Source organism: Hippopotamus amphibius, chromosome 13 (assembly GCF_030028045.1).
Source record: "Hippopotamus amphibius kiboko isolate mHipAmp2 chromosome 13, mHipAmp2.hap2, whole genome shotgun sequence".
In the NCBI taxonomy this organism is placed as follows: Eukaryota; Metazoa; Chordata; class Mammalia; order Artiodactyla; family Hippopotamidae; genus Hippopotamus; species Hippopotamus amphibius.
In genome coordinates this window covers 88,869,018-88,893,180 of record NC_080198.1, presented here as the reverse complement: position 1 = coordinate 88,893,180, position 24,163 = coordinate 88,869,018, and the positions used below count along the sequence as shown (strand labels likewise).

The following is a 24,163-nucleotide window of genomic DNA, read 5'->3' as shown; positions in this document are numbered from 1 at the left end:
AGAAAAGAAAAACTGTCAATGAATGCGAGTGGTCATTGAATCCCGTAAGTCAGGGAAAATCGAGCGTGCGTCATTCGGAGTTCAGTTCTTTATATGGGTCGATTTCTTCATTACTTAATTATAAGGCTGGACATTTTTTCAAACTAGAGGCTCTTACGGGAGTAAACGTAAGCATTTGAAAGGGCAGGTTTATTTCTTACAACCGGATCGAGCGAGAAGTAGAGAGTCACTGGTGAGAAAGTCCTCTTGGATCCGCGTGAATCCTTCTTCCCAGCCCACGTGGCCAGAGTAAACAGAAGGTGGGCCGGGGCGGGGAGAAGCGGGTCTCGGTCAATTTCCTAATTTGTCGAGTCTTTAAAACTACAGGCCCCTAAAGCACTAAGGGCATGCCCTCCGCGAAACCGGGGAGTGCTTCTGCTGAGCGAGATTAAAGCGACTGTGCGGAGAGGATGCCAAAGCGGGTGCGAGGCGAGGCGGTGGACCTACCAGGGGGTGGGGTGCGGGCCTGCGCGGGCGGAGGTGGGTGCGCGCGGGGGCGTGTGCGGGGATACCTGCCAGGAGCTGGGAGTCGACGCGGGTGCGGGTGCGGGGCAGGGGGTGCGCACCTCCTCTAGGGACGCGGTGGGGGTGCGGTACCAACCAAAAGTTTAAAAGGTTAAGCTGGGGTCTCGCATCCTCCTGCCAGGCACCCACGCCACCTCCCCCTTCGCGCCTGCCCCGCGCCTTCAGCGCAGTGGAGACCCTGCCGAGGGTCCGGGGTGGGGTGGGGTGGGGTGGGGGGCCCGACCTGTCCCCGCGAGCCCCCGCCCCGCGCTCCTCGGGGCCCACGGCTCCCCCTCGACCGCGCGCCCCCTCGTTGGGCCCCAGGTGCCGCCGGCTTTTGCGCGGGGAGCCCCGGGGCGGGGAGCCAATTCCCGGGGAGTCGGGGCCGAGGGCCCCGGGGCGGCGGCGGAGGCCGGGGCGGAGGAGGCGGCGGCGGCGGCCGCGCGGAGTGGGAGGAGGCGGCCGGGAGGAGGAGGAGGAGGAAGCGGGGCGGAGAAGGCGGAGGAGGAGGAGGAGGAGAGCGGCGGCAGCAGCGAGAGCTCGGGCGGCCCCGCCGCCTCCTCGCGAGCGCCGCGCGCCCAGGCCCGGCTCGCATGCGAGTCACGTCCGCCCCCTCGCCGCGGCCGCCCCGAGACGCCGGCCCCGCCGAGTGATGAGAACAGACGTCAAACTGCCTTATGAATATTGATGCGGAGGCTAGGCTGCTTTCGTAGAGAAGCAGAAGGAAGCAAGATGGCTGCCCTTTAGGATTTGTTAGAAAGGAGACCCGACTGCAACTGCTGGATTGCTGCAAGGCTGGGGGACGAGAACGAGGTCAGAGCGCTTCTCTTATGCCGCGGAACTCTCCCTTTCCTCTCCCCTTCGCTTTCTCTCGGGCTCGCGGGGACTGGGGAGCAAAGCCTCCAGTGTCACCCACAAATACCAAGAGGGAAGAGGGAAGCTTCACAAATTACTGGAGCCTCTTCAACATGGCTGACAAATATAGTTTTAATTCCCCCCCCAACCCCACCCCCCGATAAACCTGTGGTTCTGTGTCCTCCTCTCTCTCTCCTGCGAAGGCTCGTGTCCTCCTCCCCCAGAAAACTTACCTTTGTGAGTCCGGCCGGCCGCTCTCCCGGCCTTTTATCCTCCGGAAAGTGATTTTTCTCCGCTTTCCTTTCTAAAATAGTTCAGCTGTGGGGGGCACGACGTTCCCCTGGACTCTTCCCCACCCCCCCGCCCTTCGTGGAAGGCAGACGAGCCTCCGGGTCATCGTCTCCCCCCCCCACCCCCCAGCCCGGGCAGACCGCGGACGGAGCGGTTTTCGACCCCTTTCTCCGCTGGGGGTCTGGGTCTGGGTGTGCGCTTACGTCCGCCCCCTTCTGCCCCGTGTGCCCCGTTCGGGGGCTGCGCTGCGCGCGTGTCACGGCGAGGGGCACAGGGCTCCGCTCGCTGGGGTGGTGTGTTTTCCCGAAGTCCGCGCGTTTGGGGAAGCGGTGCTGAGCGAGCGAGGACAGAGTAGTTGCTCTGGGTTCCCCCCCCCCCACACCCCCCCACAAGACCCGAACCCACTTTTCTCAAGGTACATCAGCTCTGCGATGGGCTGTACCTTCCAGCCTGGGGAAGGTGTGTGAGAGAATTTGTGGGCAAATCTGGGTCCTGGCTTTGTGCTTCTCCCGAATCAGCTTCGTCGGGTTCCCCGGTAAGTGACAGGCAGACACAAAGGCAGGCGCAGGCCGGGGGAGGGGGCGGGCGGGCGGGAGGAGGGGGGGGGGGAGCGTGGAGAGTTGGAAGACTGCAAGGTCAGGGGCGCCGAAAGAAATGAAACCCAATCCCAGGAAAGAAACAGAGAAGTAGAGAGCAGATTTCTAACAGTGCCATCCAAATTTCTCTCTCTCTTGGCTGGTCTCTTTTCTTTGGTCTTTTATCTCTTTGCTTGTCTCTCTGTGTCCCTTTTCTCCTCCTCCTCTTTCCTCTTCTCCTCCTCCTTCCTCTTCTTCCTCCTCTTCCTCCTTCTCCCCCTCCTCCTCTCCCTCCTTCTCCTCCTGTTCTTTTTCTTCCTCTCACACACGAATCTTGATGAATCTTTTTCATTGGGGCTGCTTGTCTAGTGATATTAAGCTAAATTTCTGTGGAGAGTTTTCTACCTATGGCAAAATAAAGTGTGGGTTGGATAGACTGCTGGGAAGGTTGAATGTGAGATACAAGTGAAATTTCCTGGCTTTTGCCCTTATGACATACTTTTCATTGCACTGAGTGAGTTTTCCTCCCTCTTCCTGTAGTGTTTAGGAAATTGAAGAAGAGTCATTTTCCAGGTGTTTAGAATTTAGTGAAGTATTTTTACCAAATTTTAAAATCTCGAATCACACATTGTGCTTGTCCCTCTCCAGTCAGGGACAATAATGGCAAATCCAACTCTAAAAATATTCATCAACAAATGATCCAACAGGAGAGGAAGATTATATCTTAGGGACAGTTGGAATGTACATAGAAAAGATAATTGGGTTGGGTTGGGTTTGATTTAAGACTGTGGGTATTGTTGCCTGGCTAATGAAAATCATTATATTTGCATTTTAATGGAAAGTTGAAATACTGGAGGGGAGTTGTATTTATATTCTTTTCCGCCTTTGCATGTGTGTTTCATAATAGGTTTGAAGTAGAATATAAATTTCAACACAATAAATACTGATTTTTTAATGTTATTAAGCAGAGAAGTGTCAGTAAGAGATTGGAAAGTCAAACAAGTTTAGAAGGCATGCATATGACTAAAAGATGGACAGAGGGAAAAGCACAATAATGGACATCACTCCATAAGTCAGATTTCCAAAACGGCTTGTCCTCAGTAGTTCACTTTGTAGCTCTTGCTATTTTGATCTCTGGAAAAGCAGTTACGTTTACTTGAATCATTGATATTAGAGGCATGATTACAAGGGAGACATATTACTCATCTCTGTGGAATAGAAACAGCTCATTTGGTTAGTTCCTATTTGTCCTAAAATAATAAAGAAAACACTTAAGAGTTTAGTATAAATGCTTACTATTTGTTGAGAAAACTGTGGCTACTTATTCCAGCAATTCAGAATTTAAAATACGTAATTCTTTTTGCTAACAGAGTGGTATATAACTACTTTGGGGGGACTTTTCAAATGTATATACTGTCTTCAGGCTATTCAACTAATAATAGATATAACATTTTCCATTTACAATTATAGATAAGAATATCTACATTGATTAATAATTTTGATTGTTACCATGAAAGCTTGTTGTTTCCCAACATCCAATTTAGACTCTTTTCTGAAAATAATTGCTGATTAGTATTGTATGAGGAACTTCAATGATTATAAGGAAGAGATGTGCATATTATTCACCAGTGCAAATAAAAATACTACTTTCTCCTTTACTAGAAAAATTATTTGAATTAGTATGGAATAGTTTACAATGAAACACAGAACCTCAGCTTTTCATTTACCATATTAGTGAGAGTCATTACTACCTGGATTCTCCAAAAATGTCATAATTGAACTGTCTTGGGTAATTGAATTGTAGGGGTGTGATAGTGGAGAATAACAAGATAGGTAGTTTTTCTTAAAATACAATATTGTTTTGCTTGTTTTTTAAATTGAACTAATGGTTAATGAGAAATTAACTTGGAATGAGGGAAGTCCTTTGCCTTGTTTAAATTCACACATTTACCAAACTCTTTCTTAAGGCTCTAGTTGGATCTGGCATTGTGCTGGTCCATACCAGGAGCCAGAGGAGTTGATAGGATTTTGATTCAGTGGCACATGGACCTAGACACTGGCAGGTCAACATCACTTCCAGAACAAGTGAAATGCACCTGCCCAGGAGTTGTTATGACAGACTTCCAAAGTTCTGTTTGGGCACTAGACTTGTATTAGGTAACAAAGACTGGAGCTAATATTTTGGTTTCACTTGTTGGAGTTAGAATTTCTGTATTAATTTCTCCAAGGCTCCACCCATACCCAGTGTTGGAAGCCAGATGTCACTACTGAAATGTATTTCCTTATTTGCTGATCTCATTAAGAAGTTCCTCTTATGATTCACAGACACACCTGGCAGAAACTCTATTTTTCATACTGCCCCAGATCCAAGTTAGTAAATTCTTATGAAATTAGCTTGAAATAAAATGTTCTCAAAAGCTATGAATGTTTGATATTTTAGAGTGTCTAATACTTAGAAAATGTTAGAGCTGCTTTTTTATGTCCTAACTGCTTCTACAAGTTCAGTTGTTTTTGTTGTTGATGTTGTCGTTACTTAATAGAATTTAATAGTCTTACCTAGCCATCTTCAATTACTAGAGGGAATCTTCTCTGTAACAACCATGTAGACTGTTTTACTCTAATTGTTTCCTATCTTGGGAACAGGTTAAAACTTTGGACCAGCTAGCTGTCAGTGCTGGTTCATCAAAATAACATGTTCTCAACTATTATGCCATCATTACACAGTAGTTCTTAACAGTAGTAATGGCACCAAAGCCAGTAGCTGGAAAATCTCAAGCCAGCTTTACAATTGGAGCCTTAACTGTGGGAGAGTCAGGTTGCCAAGTAGAGCTGGTGGTTATCTTGGAAACTGTGCTGAAGAACACAGCCACAAATGCTTTTGCCAAATATACAGTATTTACTTGGTCTAGATCTCCAATTTCTATCCTGACTCACTGCCAAGGCTCAGTGAATACTGTGACATTACTTAAGGAGGTTATATAGAATATCTGTTGGTTTGGTACGTAGTAGGAGAGAAGAGTTGAAGGGAAGAGGGCAAGGCAAGACACCTTGAATCCTGGTGACTGTAAGCCAAAAAGAATTGTATGTATCTGCTTATTTCCAGCCTTATTCTTATCCTAGATTGTACATTACAGAGAATCCCTAAGGTAGATATATAATCTTTTCTCAATACAGTGGATTTTGGTTGCCCATTCCAAAACAGTAAATTCTATCAGCTTTGATTTATGCTTTCTCCACTTGTCTTGAAATGCAGTTAAATGTTCCAGGCTTCAGAAAGTATAAATAGATGGTAGGTGAGTTTTCAATATTTTGTATAAAAATAAATTCAGTGATAATGTCAACCTACCTGCAGTTTTAAGAATTTGGAAATCAATATTTTATACTTACTAAGGGTTGTCCCTTAAACTGACTTGAAATCAAGCTGCAGATAATCTGAGAATTAATAAAAAGATGAATAAATTGGGATGAAGCGTTTTTGGAGGACAATTTAGGACATAAAATGAACTGGTTGCTTCACTAAGAATACTATGAATGTTTCTTTTAAGTTGGATTTATGTCTTTTGGAAGGGAGATGCTGATTTCTATGTATTTTTATTCCCTAATAGAATCTAGTGGTATACTACTAAGTCAAGATTTAATGAGTTGGGGGGTCAGGGGTAGGGGGTGAAGGTGATCACAAGGTACCAATTTCCAGTTATAAAATGAATAAGTTCTGGGTTGTAATGCATAATATGGTGACTATAGTTAGCAGTACTGTATTGTATGCTTGAAAGTTGCTAAGAGAGTAGATCTTAAAAGTTTTCACCACACACACACACACACACACACACAAATTCATAACTATGTGAGGTTATGGATGTGTTAACTAACCTTATTGTGGTAATCATTTCCCAATATATACCTATTACCAATCATTACATTGTATACCTTAAATTTACATAATGATATACATCAGTTACTCTCAATAAAAGCTGAGGGGGAAAAGATTTAATGAATGGCAAAGAAATAGCAAAAAATGTCATTTCATTAGAAAATGTGTAATCTATTCTCAATGCATAAGAGAAAAATAGTGTAAAAGGCCTTGGTGATGCCTATGATGGTTGTAATGATGGTGCTTTTTCCTTAAATGTAACGTCTACAGGTTATGGCAGTTGTCCTATAAAAGCCATTCGTTATAAGCATACAGTTGAATGATGTGTAGTAAATTGATACTGGGATCACATATTTTTAATTGAAATTTTTATTGAGCTAGGTGTAGATTCATATGCAGTTGTATGAAATAATAATAATTGGACATGAACATTCTGCCCAGTTTTGCCCAGTGATAACATTTTGCAAAACTATACTATAATATCACAGTCAGGAGACTGACATTGATAGAGTCTACAAATCTTACTCAGATTTCCCCAGTTTAACTTATATGTTGTTATATGTATATTTAGTTCTATGACATTTTGTCACATGATCAGATAATTTTAAGCCTTTTTCCCTGAAAACAGAGAAGTTTAACACAGTTCTGTTTCATCAATCATGTGCTTGTACTACCATGTCTTATCAAAACGTGCATCAGAATATAGGTTTTTGTTTACTGAAAAGTTTTTGTGCTTAAAATACTTTTGCATTAAAAATAGTTTGTCATTTTAATGTTTTATGACACTGCAAGTTGCATCATTTAATTCTCATCACAACTCTAGAGATAAATGTTGTTATCCCTATCTCAGGAGAAGAAACTAATACACAGTGAGATTAAATACTTTGCCCAAGTTCATTCAGTCAGTGTGTGGCTTAGCTAGGATTTGAATTTAGCCAGTCTGTCTCTAGAGCCAGTCTTTTAACCACTAAGCTATACCGTCTCATAACCACTAATAATAAAAGTGTAGCTACAATGCAGGCTATGTAGGGAAAGTCACAAAAGGAGACTTAAAATGCGTGCAACTGTCTACACAAAAACTTGTACCTGAATAATTCATAACAGTATTATTAACAATATACATGTAAAATGTGGTTGAGAAAGGAGACTGGTCTTCAGCAGTCTTTGTGATGCCAAGACAAAGTGGGGAAAAGCTAGGGTCAGAATGCTGATGGCTCTCCATGTTCGCTACACACAGCCACAATCTTTACTAACACCAACAGAATTCTGCAGACTGTTAATAGTAAAACGAGTGCAGATTTTTAGGACTAGCTGTATGAAATTCGGACTTAAAATTTTGGACACACAGGGTGAATTACTTGGGGTTGGCTTTATTTGAATTTCTAACTTTATATAATTCTAGATACCAAACGTTCTTCTTGTGAAGCAATACTTCTTTCCCTTTTATTCTGATGAGAATGCTGCCACCTGGATCCCATAGCTTGGTGCCATGACTGATATGGCATGGGGGAGAGCCAGTGATCTTGAAGCATTCAGCTTTAATAATGTATACATGTTATCATACTTAATGAGGACATGTCTTGGCTTTATGTAATTGCTGTAATCATTACTTTTTTCAAGGAAGAGCTGTGGAAATGACCCCAAAGATACCTTTTACGAGTATGATTCTAGCATTTACTTGTAGGTTTGTTGTAGATTTGTGACAGACCCAAGTTAGACACTCATGTTAGAACCTTTAAACTGTCAAGAAGTTGATGTAGTAATTGTTATGGGAAGCAATAAAGTAGCATATAGGTCTGGGCTTCCTTATGGGAGAAATGAGTAGCTTATTGTTTGTTTTTTTTTATAAATTTATTTATTTATTTTATTTATTTATTGGCTGTGTTGGGTCTTCGTTGCTGCACACGGGCTTTCTCTAGTTGCTGCAAGCGGGGGCTACTCTTCATTGTGGTGCTCAGGCTCCTCACTGTAGTGGCTTCTCTTGTGGTGCACAGGCTCTAGGCGCATGGGCTTCAATAGTTGCAGCACATGGGCTCAGTAGTTGTGGCTCATGGACTCTAGAGCACAGGCTCAATGGTTGTGGCACACGGGCTTAGTTGCTCCATGGCATGTGGAGTCTTCCCAGAGCAGGGCTCAAACCCGTTGTCCCCTGCATTGGCAGGCGGATTCTTAACCACTGCGCCACCTAGGAAGTCCAGGTAGCTTATTATTTTTTAAATAAATAAACTTATTTATTTATTTATTGGCTGTGTTGGGTCTTCGTTGCTACACGCGGGCTTTCTCAAGTTGCGGCGAGTCGGGGCTGCTCCTTGTTGCGGTGCACAGGCTTCTCATTGTGGTGGCTTTTCTTGTTGCAGAGCACAAGCTCTAGGCACATGGGCTTCAGTAGTTGTGGCTCATGGGCTCTAGAGCGTAGGCTCAGTAGGTGTGGTGCACGGGATTAGTTGCTCCATGGCATGAAGGATCTTCCCGGACCAGGGATCGAGCCCGTGTCCCTTGCATTGGCAGGTGGATTCTTAACCACTGCACCACCAGGGAAGTCCCACTTCTTTGTTTTTTACCATCTCTTGTTTCTTGTAACACTTTTTGAACCACCTTAGCTGATAACAGATTTTCATCCTAATATCTCCATAATATTCAGAAAGCTGTTCACTGAATTTGAGTGTAGTACTCCATTTTTGCTTTTTTAATGCACTTCCAAAAGCTGTAAACCCTTTCAAATTAGGGACATTTTGATTTTTTTAAAAAATATTTTTAGCTTACCTTTTTATAAATAATTACTATGAAAGATACACTATATTCAAAAGAAAAACAGCTTACTGTGGATTTTTGCTGGTGGGCTGCTCTCTTCAGAGAGAGCAGACTTGCCCATGGTCAGGTATAGACAGTAGGTTTCCCATGAAGGTATGCCATACACAGTATTGATATTTTTCATTTGCTACTTTTACTGTTTTGAGATTTGTCACAAATTTGTGGCTGTCACCAAGTAATCATAATTTTAATTACTATTGTCATGTTTCATTAGCCATTGCTAAAATTTGCCTTATCAAGTCATGTCTTTTTCTGGATAGAGTATTAAATCTAGTTTCTATGTTCAGATTATACTTTTTCTTTAAAAACTTTTTGGCTGCATCAGGTCTTAGTTGCGGCGCATGGGATCTTTGTTGTAGTGCATGGGCTCTTCATTGAGCCATACAGGCTTCTCTCTAGTTGTGACGTGTGGGCTCCAGAACACGTGTACTCTGTAGTTTGCAGCACATGGGCTCTCTAGTTGTGGCACGCGGGCTTAGTTGCTCCACGGCATGTGAAATCTTAGTTCCCGGACCAGGGATTGAACTGGTGTCCTCTGCGTTGCAAGGTGGATTCTTTACCACTGGACCACCAGGGAAGTCCCCGTATTATACTTTAATGGAGACTATTCACCCAACTCTCAAGGTGGGTTTTTATTATAATATTTCTCAAATTGATTTTTTTTTTTGTCTTTCAATGTAAACAACAACAAAAAAGGCTTAAGTAATGATAGTGAAGCCCAGAGGGTATAACATGGTCTATCTCTGAGTTATTTCTCCTGTTTTTCTTTCCTGTCTGCATTGAGAAACAAGGGCATCCATTAAAAAATACCTTAATTATTAGTTGTGCTGATTCTAAAATAAAGCACCAGAATCTAAAAATAATAAATGATACCACACCCAGATTCCATCCCTCACGTACTGTCTTGTTCCTATTAATTTATTTTTCAATCTGTTTGTTCTTTCAGTACTTTTTCCATTTTTGTTTGAAGTCTCTTACTTTGAAGTTATAGAATTTTCACATTTGCCATTGGCTATAAAGTTCTGTCAGCTCTTTTATAACCTTTCATGATTTTTGCATTAAAAGGATTACATTTGGACACCCACTAATTAGTTGGGATGATTATTAGCTTTTTGTCTTACTGCATACATCATAACAGAACAAAGAATCAATGCTACAAATAAAGTGTCTGATAATTCATGAAATTGGAGTGAGCATCTTAAAATGTGAATAGAGTTATTAAAACATTAATTCACTTTAAATTCATATTTTCATGTACCAAATATAACTGATAAAAGGAAAAAATACCATGAATGGATACTTTCCAAACATGAAAGAAGAACATACAGTTATATATGTTAATTATTTCTCAATAAAAGTGGGGGGGGTGAACCACGAGGGAACAACAAATCTTCCAACCTAGAAATACTCACCACATAAATTATTTGTTTTTGTAAAAAGAGAAGCAGGGGCATTTCCGCCAGAAAGCACATATTTTAAACTTTGCATTCTAGATTTCATCTATCTTTATTCCAATCCAGTCACCTAAATTGTTATTTTTTTCTCCTGTGAAGTTGTAATATATATAATTGAAGTTAGAAAAAATTGTATTTTAATTTTGGAATTGTCTACCACATTATAGCTTGCAGAAAAACACTGGCAGAAAACGAAGCTAGTAGACATTTTGCTAATAGCTTACCTTTTTAAATGACTGTGACTTAATTATGTTTTTCTACTGGATATCAAAATTAGAAAGGACATTTGGTTAACTTTGGGAACTAAATGTTCAGTATTTTGAAACTTAACCTGTTTACTCTTAAATGTGATTGTTTTCAAGTAGGACATTTTATAGACATCAACTTATCTTTAATATGTAATTTTTAAATATTTTTATCAAGTGTATAAAAGATATAGAATATGGCATTTTAAATGACTAAGAAAAACATGCTTGAGATTTTCTTTGAAGTCAGAGTATTTTTAAAAGCACGGTTTAATTTACTACCGACAATTTGCATCAGTTTGGTTTTTTGTTTTGTTTTGTTTTTTCATTGTTGTAATTTGTTGTGCTTCAAGTAATTCTGAGGATCATGGGACACTTCATATTTACAGATAAAAAACTTATTTGTTGACATTGCCGGTTTTCTCTAATATTGGTAAGAATTTAGCCTCCTTAGGAAATTGAGTTTGTTTTCTGTTCACAAACCTATGGTTAAAGATACAATGAGTGTCAAAGAGGGTGAAATTTAAAATAAGAAGACAGAATACTAAATTGTGTTTCTGTTCACCCAAAGAAAGCTATTGGATACTTTCTTCTGAAAGGGTCATATTGTAATTTTATTTGGATGTAGATTTGTTACTTTGCAAACAATTTGCCTACTTAGTGTCCTTCTAGTGGTTGTGTAATCCTGTCCCTCATAATAAGAAAAGAAGTCTTGGGATGCGAGAAGGTAGAAAGTGCATTCAGAATGCGTTGTTGAGATTACAAAACTTGCCCTAAATTTAGTGAGGCAGGCAGTTAATTTTGATCATGTCCTCAGATTAGGAGTTACTTAAAGAAGAAAAGTGATGGAGGTTGGTCATTTCCTCCAGTTCTTCTTCCCACTATTTTTTTTTTTTTTTTTGTGGGGGGCGGGGGGAGAGAAAAAAATCTCCCTTAGAAATAATTCCTTGACACACACATGCTCTTTTTTTAGGGTGAAAGAAATAGGAGGTTTCTCTCTGGAGCTTGTTGACACTTTCTCACCTTATGATTAAGCGGTCACATCAACATTTGACACGTGGGTTCCGCGAGCATGGCAGCGCTATTTACAAACACCATCCAGGGATTCCAGAGCCTCTTACGTAACAGCTGAGAGTACGGGCTTTGTGTGTCCATGGGCACGGAGGAATCACACACTTTAATTCATAGTCAGAGAGCCCTTGTCTGGCTCTGATGGGGTCATGAATCAGAGATCAAGGTGTTTAGGTCAGGATCCACCCAATATGCAGTTTTCCTACCAAAGCCTCAAAGGCTGTGCCTTAATATAGGATTACTCTTTTTTTTTCCTCCTGCAGCAAACGGAACCATTTATGCCAGACTTTTTTGTGATTTTGCAAAATGTGAGCAAGTTGTGCCTTGGTTCTGGTTGTAATTTACAGTGTCACTTGTGACTGAAGTAAATGTGCCTGCCACTCAGTCTCACAAGTGCTTTTTTTAAAAGTGTATTTTCTTATGTGTAAGCATCTTCAGATGCAAGAGAATTCGTAAACTGACTTGCCCAACTAAGCATTCTGACTGCAGAATACTCAAGAAAACGACTGTTTGCTCATCCAGTCCAGTATTACCCATCGCCTCCCTCCTCACCTCCCTTCTCAGTTCCCCATCACCACCCCTCCCTCAGCCCTCCTCAATTTTAGATTATATATCAAGACATGGTGTTTTAAAAAAAATTAGACCTCTATGCTTTGGGAATTGTTCTTCCTTTCCCATATTGATTTTAAGAGTTTTTCATTTATATTTACCCATTTCTTAAAAAAAGTCTCAAGTTAAAAATAAATTAAATCCCCAAGAATTTATGTCTAATCCTGTTTATTTGGTATATGTTTCCTGGTGCTTTTTTTTTTTTTTTCTTTTTTTCTTTTCATTGTAAATTGCAAATTGACTGGTTGGAATATTTAAAATATGAGTAAATTTTGAGTTCTTTTTATATTGCATCCTAGGATCATTTTAGATGGATGTCATCATTGATTATCCAAAAAATAGGAACCTTCTAGCCTAACAAAGAATTGAAATTAAATAAAAAATGAACTTGTGGTTACTTAAAAATTGGGCTGTTTGAACTCTTCTTTCATGGAGTATATATTTTTTCTAATTATACTATCTTTCGAAAAAAAGAAAAGATCAGAATCTTTGAAATATGGTTCTGTAAATGGAAGGGATTTATTTAACTTTTAAAAATAAAGGATTCCCCCCCCCCCAAGAGATCAAGCACCAAGAAATGTTTGATATAAGAGAAGTTTAGATCTGGAATAATGTAGAGGTTCTCTCTCCAAATCTGTTATTTACATATAAGACTTAGAAATTAAGTTTCAGCTGTTTAATATCTGGATCTGCTCACTTTTAGAAGAAATTATCAAAAGAGTGACTCATTTAACCAACACAATGAAAACTGAGGATAGACATTTTTCATCTTTTCTTGCTGAGTAACAGTTCCTTCTAGATTTGAAAAGATATAACTTATTTAGCAGTTGTCAGTTATAAGTTACTGTACTTTTCTAATACATTGAATTAAGATATGGTGAATTTAGATTATAGGCTTTAACAGTTGTTTTATTTGCATGCTTTTTGATGCTTTGGCCTGAAGATAGGGTATTTATCTTAATTACCCTTGGCCCAAATAGTGAAAGTTTGTGTGAAATTACTTATGAGTATACTTTCTTACTAAGAGATCTGTCTGAACACTCTTGAGCTTTCACAAGGGTGATCTTATCCTACGTTAGAACATTAATACTTTCCTGCCATCTTATACCTTTATTGGACAGTAAATTGTATATGGTTACAAGCTGAAAGTGCTCAGAATTTGATAAAGGCTATAAATTAATGCATTTCTTCTAAGAAAGGGATTAAATATAACTTCATTTGTATTTTTGTTTCACCTAAGTGGCAGGCATTCAGTGAATATGGATTCATTCAGTAGATGGGCTTCCTTCATAAATATTAGACTGACCAACAATTGTCTCTGTATTATAAAATAGCAATGTGGTAGATTGAATGTGAAAAATATGTATCAAAATACAATGTGGGAATTTTAGGTTGTTTTCTCTTTCCAACTACTATTGAGAACATGTGTGTGCACATGTACACTTCTGTGCCCTCACTCAAAAAGTTTGGGCTTTTGATATATGAGTTAAGTCCTCTTTGCTAGAAATGGTTAATTAAACAAACCATAGTAAAACTCTCTGGCTATGAATATAAAATTAAAAAATACTGATGCCATGCATTTTTTCAAATATCCTGAAGGTGCACAAAATCCCCTGGGTCTTTTATATAAACTGCTTTTGTATGATCTCTTTAGAAGACTACTGAGGAATCACATAGGCGCTCACACATAAAAGCAAACAGCTGGCTTAGTGATGTTAAGATTGGCGCCAGGGTGTTCCCTCTCGCGTAGGAGTCCTTGGTCATCCTGATGCCCTCCCATGTGGTCCGGCACACATGGCTTTAATGTTTACACACACAGTTCCAGAATTCTGAACACCAGTGATGTAACAGTGGGGGAAGGGGTGGTCTGTACCTTACAAACTGTTTAATGACCCAGGTCATGAATATTGATAGAGAATAAGAAAGCACTGATTGTAGTAAAACTTGCCTGGAGAGGAAATAGAGTAGATGCTTAAAGCAGGCTTTCCCTCCAACCCCCAAATTGTTTATTTTAAACTATCATCACCACCCAAAGGGAGCTTTCTACTTTGAACTTAAAATAGTAGCTTTTAACTCGGACAAGTGAGTAAGCGCTTTGGTATCCAAGGACTGGAGGTGACGAAGCTCTTAAGAGTGTCACTCTCTTTCATAACCAAGCTGACTCAGACCCTTTTGGAAGCGTTTAAGGCTGCTTAACCAGCTATGATAATATTACTACATACTTGCATGGGAACAGACAACTGGATCTAGAGCTGCCATTTTCTCTGGCTTTAAAATTGTTTCTCACCCATTATTTCTGTTCTATGTGTGAAAATGTGTGAATCCTAATACATATAGAAATGCTTTTCAAAATCACTGAATGTGTTTGTATAGAACAACTTTGTTTAAGAGCTTATATCTACAACAGTACAGGGGAAAAACCCCTTTTTATCTGGTAAAGTCATGATATAGGGGGGAAAAAGGTGAGTGATAATTTTGGAAAATATATAGTAATGAGGTGGTGTTATTCATACGACTAAATACAAAGCAACTATGTTTAAACATGGAAAAGTGCCTGAAAGGGTAAGAGGAAAACATAAGAGGAATATAGAGTTTTCAATGAATAAGTGCTCTATTACAAACTATGAACATTTAAAAGATGTTTCAAACTCTTTCCCACTTGTAACAAATTATCCAAGACTTTTTTTTTACCCACCTCTCTTTGAAATTTTACCAGATTTTTTCTGGACTGTGGGTTTAATTCCATGTGCATGTATGTGTGTGCATATTTTAGATCTAACTATGTAAACTAGAGAGGTCTCCAACTACTTGTAAGATATTGCAACCTGGATTCCCACCATCTTTACTTCAACATTTCAATAAATCATTCGTCAGATTTGCAAAAATGTAGTTCATTTTCAAACATAGACTCATAGACTGTTACTGGCAAAGAACAAAAACAAAAGCTGTAGAGACTATCTGTTGCATTAACAAAGAAGACACAAATGGAGGCACAGGAGGGTAAAGACAGTTGCCTCAAGTTGAACAACAGGATATTTGTCATTCTAGTAATAGCCATCATTGATTACCTCTCACATTGTGTTTAGCACCGTAGTAGACATTTTCAGAGAGTATCTTATTCAATTCTCACATCACCTCTATTTTTGTTGGTGCTATTATTATACCCATTTTACTGAAGAGGAAACCAGGACATGGGAGTAATTTCCCTATACATTTTGAATTACCTTTGACATCTCCCCATTTGCACATTTATCACTAAATCCTGTAGAATATTTTACTGTGGTCCTTTGTCTTGCCCCTTTCCATTTCTGCTTCCCTCATCCTATTCTTTTTTTCCCCCGCTGCTCCTTTGCAATTGTAATTTCTTCCTCCTTGGTGCTCTTACCTGTATGAGCTTTCTCTCCCACCCTCTTCCAACTTTTTATGCTTTTCACCATATTGTTTTCACTGGAATCTTCATTGCCTCATTATTTCTAATGAATCAGTCAACCCCTAAACAGCTGGATGTCATCAAACAATCTGATTTGGGGAGTTAGGAAGATGTAGTTTTGAATCCTGACTTGCCTTCTTGTACACCATTTATGTTTTTACTCAACACAGCAGCTTTAGCCTCTCTGAATCAGCTTCTGCATCTGTAAAATGGGAACCACTAAAAATTCTTATCTCACAAATATATATCACGAGTTTTCAAATTTCTTAATTATACCACTTGGTGAATCAAATATACCTTCTTCTTAAAGTCATTCTTCTTTGTGCTCTCTGATTATTCTATTCTGATTTAGTTTCTGTTCGTTATTCTCCTGGTTAGGTCCTCTATTGCTTTAGTCCCATGTGTTTCTCGATATTTGATTCCTTTTTTCCTTTTCTTTTCATGGATGTACATCCCCAAGATGTTTTTCGTTTGTTTGTTTGTTTCCCCCAGAAATGGTCTGTAGGAGGAAAACTGAGTCCTTTCACATCCAAAATGCCTTGAATTTTTCCTCAGAGTTAATTGATAAACTAATGGTGTATAGGGTTCCAGGGTCAAAGTAATTTTCCCTCAGAACTTGGGAGACATTGGTGCATTGCTGTCTTTCATCCAGGGTGGGTTATGAGATAGCTGCAATAAATATGATTCATCTTTCTTAGATAACTTTTTAAAAAAATTTAAGAGCTTATTTCAATCTTTATCTTTTCAGCTCTGAAATCCCACCAGACAATTAAAAGTTACAGGAATATCTACATCTAAATACGAGGGTGTCAAAAATTATCCATACTCTGGCTGTAGAATTTATAGATGTTTTAATATAACCAGAATGCAGATAATTTTTGACTCACCCTTGTGTATCTAGGAATAGCTCTTTTAAAATACATCCTTCTCAGCACTAAATGATCCTGTACAATCTGGGGAAAAGGCCCCTTTATTCAGCTTTAGGAGGTTTTCTTCTATTATACCTCTGATTATTTCTTCCCCTCTATTTCTTTCTTCTCTCTCTTTATGGAACTCATGCAAATTGTACATTGGACCTCCTCAATTTATTTTTCTTGCTTATTATGTTTCTTCTCACTCTTTCTACCTATTTTCTCTGTATATTTTATTTTCCCAACTCTTGATTTTTTTTTTTAATGTTAACAATTGAATTTTAATTTCCAAAAGGTCTTATACCCTCTGATTGATTCTTTTTAATGGCAGTCTCTTTGTGGCTCAGATTCTATGGGATGAATTAAATTTTGTAGAAAAATTAGAGAAACAAAGAAAGAGTTACATTCTATCCTATCCCTATGAAACAGTGCAACCAACTTTTAAAAATGTGTGTGTATACACTACGCGTATTGTATGTACATAGATAATATATACATGCATTTATAGTTTTACTGGTGCTCTATTTATACTCCTTTTAAAAATAATAGTAGTACTAGAGTCCATTACTGACTAATTTTCAAAACTTGTTGTGTGTGGTTGCTTAGTAAGCCCCTCAAGCTTCAGTGCTATAACCCCCAGGCATGGTCAGTGCTTGTGCTTATTGTTCCTAGAAGTGGAGAGTCAGCCAATGCAGATCTAAGGTGTGACAATAATTTCTGGGCCCTTGAAGATACTTTGCTTATCTTTGTATCTTTTACTTATTTTGCTGCTCAGTAACAGGTAAGTAAGAAAAGGAGGTGAAACAAGTTTCACTATTTCGCACTGTTTAGTAATCTTTAGAAATAAATGCAAGGGACTTCCTAGGTGGTGCAGTGGTTAAGAATCTGCCTGCTAATGCAGGGGACATGGGTTCGATCCCTGACCCAGGAAGATCCCACATGCCGTGGAGCAACTAAGCACATGTGCCACAACTGCTGAGCCTGTGCTCTAGAGCCTGCAGGCCACAACTACAGAGCCCATGTGCCGCAACTACTGAAGCTCATGCGCCTAGAGCCCATGCTCTGCAACAAGAGAAGCCACTGCAACGAGAAGCCTGTGCACCACAACGAAGAGCAGCCCCCACTCATCACAACCAGAGAAAGCCCGCACACAGCAACAAAGACCCAACACAGCCAAAAAAATAAATGCAATATCCATAAGGGCATAATCCTTTCCTAAGAGCCCCACTTCCCTAACTTCAGGGAATGAAGGGACAGACAAAAACTTTCAATCCCTCAACAAAATCTGTTGACTCTAGATTTGATATATATCCAGAATCTGACCATTTCCCATCATTTTACCATTTCTACACTCTTCCAAGCCACTGTCATGTCAAATTTTGAATATTGCAGTGTCTTCCTAATGAGTCTCCCTGCTTCTGGCTTTACCCTCCCTTCCTCACCTCACTGAGGTCTTTTACCCAAACCCAGAAATTCAAGTGATCATTTAAAAATGAAGTCAGGTCATGCCTCCCCTCTGCTTAAAGCCATTGATGAATCCCCATTTAACTCAGAGTAAAAGACAGAGTTCTTTTGGTGGCCTGCAGGGTCTCAGGTGATCTGGCCAGTGTTTACATTTCTGATTCCATTTCTTGCCAGTTCTCTCCCTCACTCCAATCTGTATGGCTCTCTTGCTGTCCAGGCAACAAGATGAACATCCTCTTTCCTACAGGTTTTTGCACCTGCTGTTTCCTCTTCCAGGAGCAGCCTTTGTTTAGATATCCAGTGTTGCTTCTTCCCTTCCTTCTAATCTCTCCTTGAGTGTTAGTTTTTCAGAAATAAAATCCATAACCATTTAACAGAACTGCCATACTTTGCCTTGCCTCATTTTCTTTTCTTAGGTTTATCATCACTTGCTAGAGTATTTATTGCTGTTTAAAAAAAAAAAAATGTGCGAATTCCCTGGCAGTCCAGTGGTTAGGACTCCAGGCTTTCACTGCAGGCAGCACAGGTTCCATCCCTGGATGGGGAACTAAGATCCTGCATTCTTTGAGGCATGGCCAAAAAAAAAAATGTTTATTTTCTGCTCCCCCCTGTAGATGTGAGTTCTATGAGAACAAGGGCATTGTTTGGGTCGCATATAGCCTCAGCACCTGGAACAGTGGCTGGCGCGTGGTAGGTATCAAATAAATATTTGGTGAATGTATGAGTGAATGAAATGGGAGGAAATAAAGGGCCATGATATAATTTTATTTTTACTGCTTTTACCTTTAAGGCTACCAGTGTTGTTTTTCTCCCGATTCCTCCCTGTGAGAAATTAAAGATAGATAAAAGTATATATCGAGCACACATAGGTGAAATTAGGCTTTTGGATCCACACAGCATAGCTGAGACAATCTCCCAGGAGTTTCTAGGACCAAGGAAATATTTGTAGCTAAAACATCACACATATTGGCAACTGTAGTCTTTCCTTATGTTATGATAATTGGATAGTATTTCAGTTACATTATGTGTTTAAAAGGCTACTTTAAAATATAAACATGATTTGAAAAGTTACCTTAAGTTTTAAACAACTAATTTATAGGTTTTTGGAGCTCAGACCTCCTGAAAGATGAGCAGTGCTTATGTTCTTCTTTCTGCTTCCTTTCTCTCAGTTGTGTGGTTACCAACTTCCTTCTAGTTAGGAGAAATGGTAGTGTTTTCAATATCTCTTAACTTCTACTGTCATGATGAGATAATATCCTTCAGAATATTACTTCTGAATTCAAGTGTCCTTGACAGTTATTTCATAGTGGAAAATAGTTATAGATCGATGATTCTTCAATGCAAGTTTTCCAAAGGTTTTGAAATACCTTCTTTATTCATTAAAAGGGGTGGAGAATTTACGTAAATCCACAGTGTTTGTTTTGAGTGCATTTTTCTTTCATTATTGTTTTTATTACTAAAGGCTCAAAATCCATTAGCATTTGAGGGTGATTTGTAAGTTTCATGATGGGAGTTCTATTTCTGTTTTGTTTAAAGTGTTATCGCCATTATCTAGCACAGTACCTGGAACATTGTAAGCCCACAATAGCTATTTGTTGAATGTAGACCAACACTTTTAGAGAATTCTGATTCCAGAGATTTAATAGCATAAAATCCATAGTGATTAATATTCAACTTGATGCTAGTGAAATGAAATACAAATTGATAGAGTAGTTCTTTCTTTACTTTTCTTCCAAATAGAGAGAACTTTCTGAAATCAGAGAAGAGTTGATTTAAGACTTTTAATATCTTCTGTTGACATAATATCATGTGACCAGATAGCCAGATAACAGAAGCCAGTAGTCCCTCATAGTGTAATTTACTGAGGCATTTTCTGAAATCCTTAAATTCTATACTGGTGCCACCAAGGTACAAATCTTGAGCTGTCTCTTGATAAAAGATTCTAGTCCTTGCTGCCAGTGTTGCATTTGCCCATTTACAGTGACCTGCAGGAGTATACTAGCTTCTTTCTTCTGGATTGCATTATTCATTTTCATATGCATGTCTTTACCTGTTTTGGAAGTCTGTTTTCTAATCTTCTTCCAAGGCTTATCATCTTCTTCCTATGTTCACTGCATGCATTTCTCAGACAGGCCAAACAGGATTAGTACATATTTGGTATTGCAAAAATGCATTACTGACTTTAAATGAGTTCTTTGGCTTTTCACGTGATGCTGGGCAGGAAGTTTATTACTGTTTCCTCATCTAGAAAATGAAGAACTTTGACAAGATAACATTTTCTGAAATTTCACTGAACTTCATATTTGAATTTGAACACACTCACTTATTATATATGTGACTACCTGCAGCATATTACAGATATTAAATACATATTTGTTTCATTGCATTTGGTAAGTGACCTTGTTATTTCCTTTCAAGGAAAAAACAATAGTATTGCATTCAAATGCCTGTATATTTATGAGAAACATTTCAGAAGTCTGAAGGTTGAATTCAGGGTTTCTTACAGATTGTTTTTATACTTTCTGCAGTATTTATTATAATGTGAAAGAGCAGAGAGCAGAGTTACTTTGGTCTTATTTCCATAAACTAAGTTTTAAATATTCCTCGAGGGAACAAATGTTGTAAAAAAGCATTCTGCTTTTCAGACCTCTTAAGAATGTAGATTTTGTTCTTAAAAGAGGAAGTTCACTTCTGCATGCCAATACAAAGGATAAAAAGTTTACCTATCTTTAATCCCTGAAGGAACGTGTTCATAAAATTGCTATTTACTGTGGACAATTTACTAAAGTCATAAGTTCCTGGATTAATCTTTTAAAAAAATTTCAACCTTATTGAAAAACCTAAGATAGCAATGAGTCATTTTAGTAAGTAAAGGAAATAAAGAGTAGTTTTGAAAATCACAGATTGGCTACAAGAATGCAAAGTTGATGAGTCTAGGAAATTCGAAGAAATTTGCTAATTTATTTTTTCTACTCAGGGAATACAGAAGTTCATTTATTCAGATATTAGTTACAGGACAAACTAAAACATCTTTGAAATCAGGCTAATATCCTTAGGAGAACTCCTCTTAAGAAACCGATGGGGACTTCCCTGGTGGTCCAATGCTAAGACTCTGTACTTGGCAATGCAGGGGGCTCGGGTTTGATCCCTGGTCAGGGAACTAGATCCCACATGCTGCAACCAAGAGTTTGTGTGCCGCAGCTAAACATCCTGCATGCCGCAACTAAAAGATCCCGCATGCTGCAACGAAGATCCCACATAACACAGCTAAGACCTGGTGCAGCCTAAATAAATATTAAGAAAAAAACTGATATATGAACAAGATATAATTTAAGAGAGATTAGTACTGGTTAGGAAAAATCTTGAGACTACTTCAGGATTTCAATTTACAAAATGTTGACTGAGGGTAGATGTATACATGAAAATATAATAAAAAACATTGTACCATGCCTATAAAAATAACGTATGTCATTTCTTTTTTTATTAATTAATTAATTGGCTGTGTTGGGTCTTTGTTGCTGTGCAAGGGCTCTCTCTAGATGTGGAGAGCGGGGCTACTCTTCGTTGTGGTTCACGGGCTTCTCATTGTGGTGGCTTCTCATGTTGCAGAGCGCGGGCTCTAAGCACGCAGACTTTAGTAGCTGTGGCACTGGGCTCAACAGTTGTGGCTCACAGGCTCTAGAGCGCAGACTCAGTAGTTGTGGTGCATGGGCTTAGTTGCTCTGCGGCATGTGGGATCTTCCTGGACCAGGGATTGAACCCATGTCCCCTGCATTGGCAGGCAGATTCTTAACCACCGCGCCTCCAGGGAAGTCCTGTATGTCATTTCTTAATAGTAGCAATGACTTCAAAAGAAGATAGGTCATTCTGTAAACATACACATTGACAAAATCATTATAAACATGAACTTAATATGCTAATTCTATTTTCATCCAGAACCTCAATTTGTTTTATAGCTGTATTACATATATGGATAAAATCTTAGGGGTATCAAAGAGAGTTAGAAAAAGGCAAGTGTTTATATATATATATAAAACCTTAGCAAGCCTACACCTTATTTGACAGGTCTTAAAAGATATTTCACCAGTCTCTTCTTCTAAAAGCTTTATTTGTACATTGTAAAAACCCCTTTTGAGAAGCAGCTCACTGTGATCACAGAATTTTTAGTCACCAGTATTTTCCTAATACATCTTTGGAAAGGAAGACTTGATATATTACTAGGAAGACATAATTAAAAAAATTTTTTTAAATCCTAAAAGAAAGATACTGAGATTTTCAATTTCCAGTCCAGCATATAAGGAACTTGCCATCCTACAAAGTAAAAACCTGAGCAAACTGAAAAAAACCAACAACTGTTCTTAGCTCCATCAGAGAAGTGAAGTCACGGGGCAATCTACTGCTCCCAAAATTGGAGAGATAAACAGGCAGATCCAGAGGTTCATAAACTTGTTGGACCGGAAACCTGTAAGTTGTAATGTCCACAGGAACCAGTGCCATGGTGGAAAAACCTGAATTGTAAGTAACAAGTTGCTGGAGCTTCAGTGTGGATAAAAGTGATAGAGTAGAAAACTCCAGGGGGACCCAGCTGTAGGGGGGCCTGCACACTTTTGTGAATTTTACCTCCAGGAGCTCTACCAAGCCCTCAAAGTAAATGTGAGAGGAAAATTCCCTTGTGCTTCTGGCAGGAGCAGGGAAAAAGGAGCAATTGTAATATGCCAGAGCATTCTGTTCCTCTTGACAAGGCCTGCCCTCAGGGGAAGCTATTTTACCAGAGCCCAAAATACCTGGGTAGGAGAAATGCCCAACCCCAGATCCCCTTAACCTTCCCCTTAACCTCCCATGTGGGGGAAGAGGTATATGCACCTCCAGACTCCTCCAGCTATTCTACTTAAGTGGGGGGAGAGGGGGCTGACAAGCACTAGTGAAATTCACAGTCCAGGGACACAGACTCACCAAAAGACTGAGATGAGACCTAATCATAGGGCTAATGAATGCTTCCCACTCCTCTACACTGTACCACTACATTACTAACTAAAGCCCTATTTACTGCAGTTGCCTTTCCTCAGGACATCGTGTCCACCTTACAACAAAAAATTACCAGGCATGCTAAAAGGTAAAAAAACACAATTTGAAGAGACCAAAGCAGCATCAGAACCAAAGTCAGATATGGCAGGAATGTTGGAATTACCAGACCAGGAATTTTTTTTAAACTACTGCCTAAGGGTTTTTAAATGGAAAAAGTAGAAAACATGCAAGAACAGATGAACAATATTATCAAAGAGATGGAAATTTTTAGAAATACAAATCAATGCTACAGGTCAAAAACACTAACAGAAATGGAGAACCTTTGAGAGACTCCTAAGTAGACTGTATACAACTGGAGAAAGTACCTCAGACCTTGAGGATATGACAATAGAAACTTCCAAAGTGGAAAAGTAAAGAGGGGGAAAAAAAGAATATCCAAGAACTGTGCAGCAATTACAAATGATGTAGGCAAAATGGGAATACTAGGAGGAAGAGAGACAGAGGAACAGAAGCAATATTTGAAGCAGCAGTGACTGAGAATTTCCCCAAGTTATTGGCAGACACCAAACCACATAGTCAGGAAGTTCAGGGAGCACCAAGTAGGATAAATGCCAAAAACCAAACCAAACAAAAACAAAAAACTACACATAAACATATCATATTCAAACTTCAGAAAATCAAAGAAAAACACTCTTGACAGAAGCCAGAAGAAAAAAATATCTTTTCTGGTGAGAAGCAAAGATAAAAATTACATCCAACTTCTCCTGAGACACCATGCAAGCAAGAATACAGTGGAGGGAGATATTTAAAATATTGAGAGAAAAGAACCCACCAACCTAGATTTCTGTACCCTGTGAAATTATCCTGCAAATTGAAGGAGAAATAAAGTCTTTTTCAGACAAACAACAATTGAAGGAATTTGTTGCCAGTAGTCTTCCTTGTAAGAAATGCCAAAAGAGGGTCTTCACAGAGATGGAAAATGACGTAGATCAGAAACTAGGATCTATG

General features: G+C 39.3%; 1 protein-coding gene across 6 annotated transcripts in view; it reads left to right on the top strand.

Annotated features, from left to right (window-relative positions):
* The first annotated feature begins 213 nt into the window (after nt 1–213).
* Nucleotides 214–24,163, top strand: part of TET2 (tet methylcytosine dioxygenase 2) — a 126,324-nt gene continuing 102,374 nt past the window's right edge. For 3 of the 6 annotated variants that reach the window (XM_057704867.1, XM_057704869.1, XM_057704876.1), the window contains exon 1: nt 1,048–1,356. The gene's annotated coding sequence lies outside the window, so the exon portion shown is untranslated. Of the gene's footprint in view, nt 300–1,047; nt 1,357–18,744; nt 18,821–24,163 lie in introns of those variants that run through there. The other 3 variants (XM_057704872.1, XM_057704870.1, XM_057704873.1) reach the window with 3 other exon arrangements.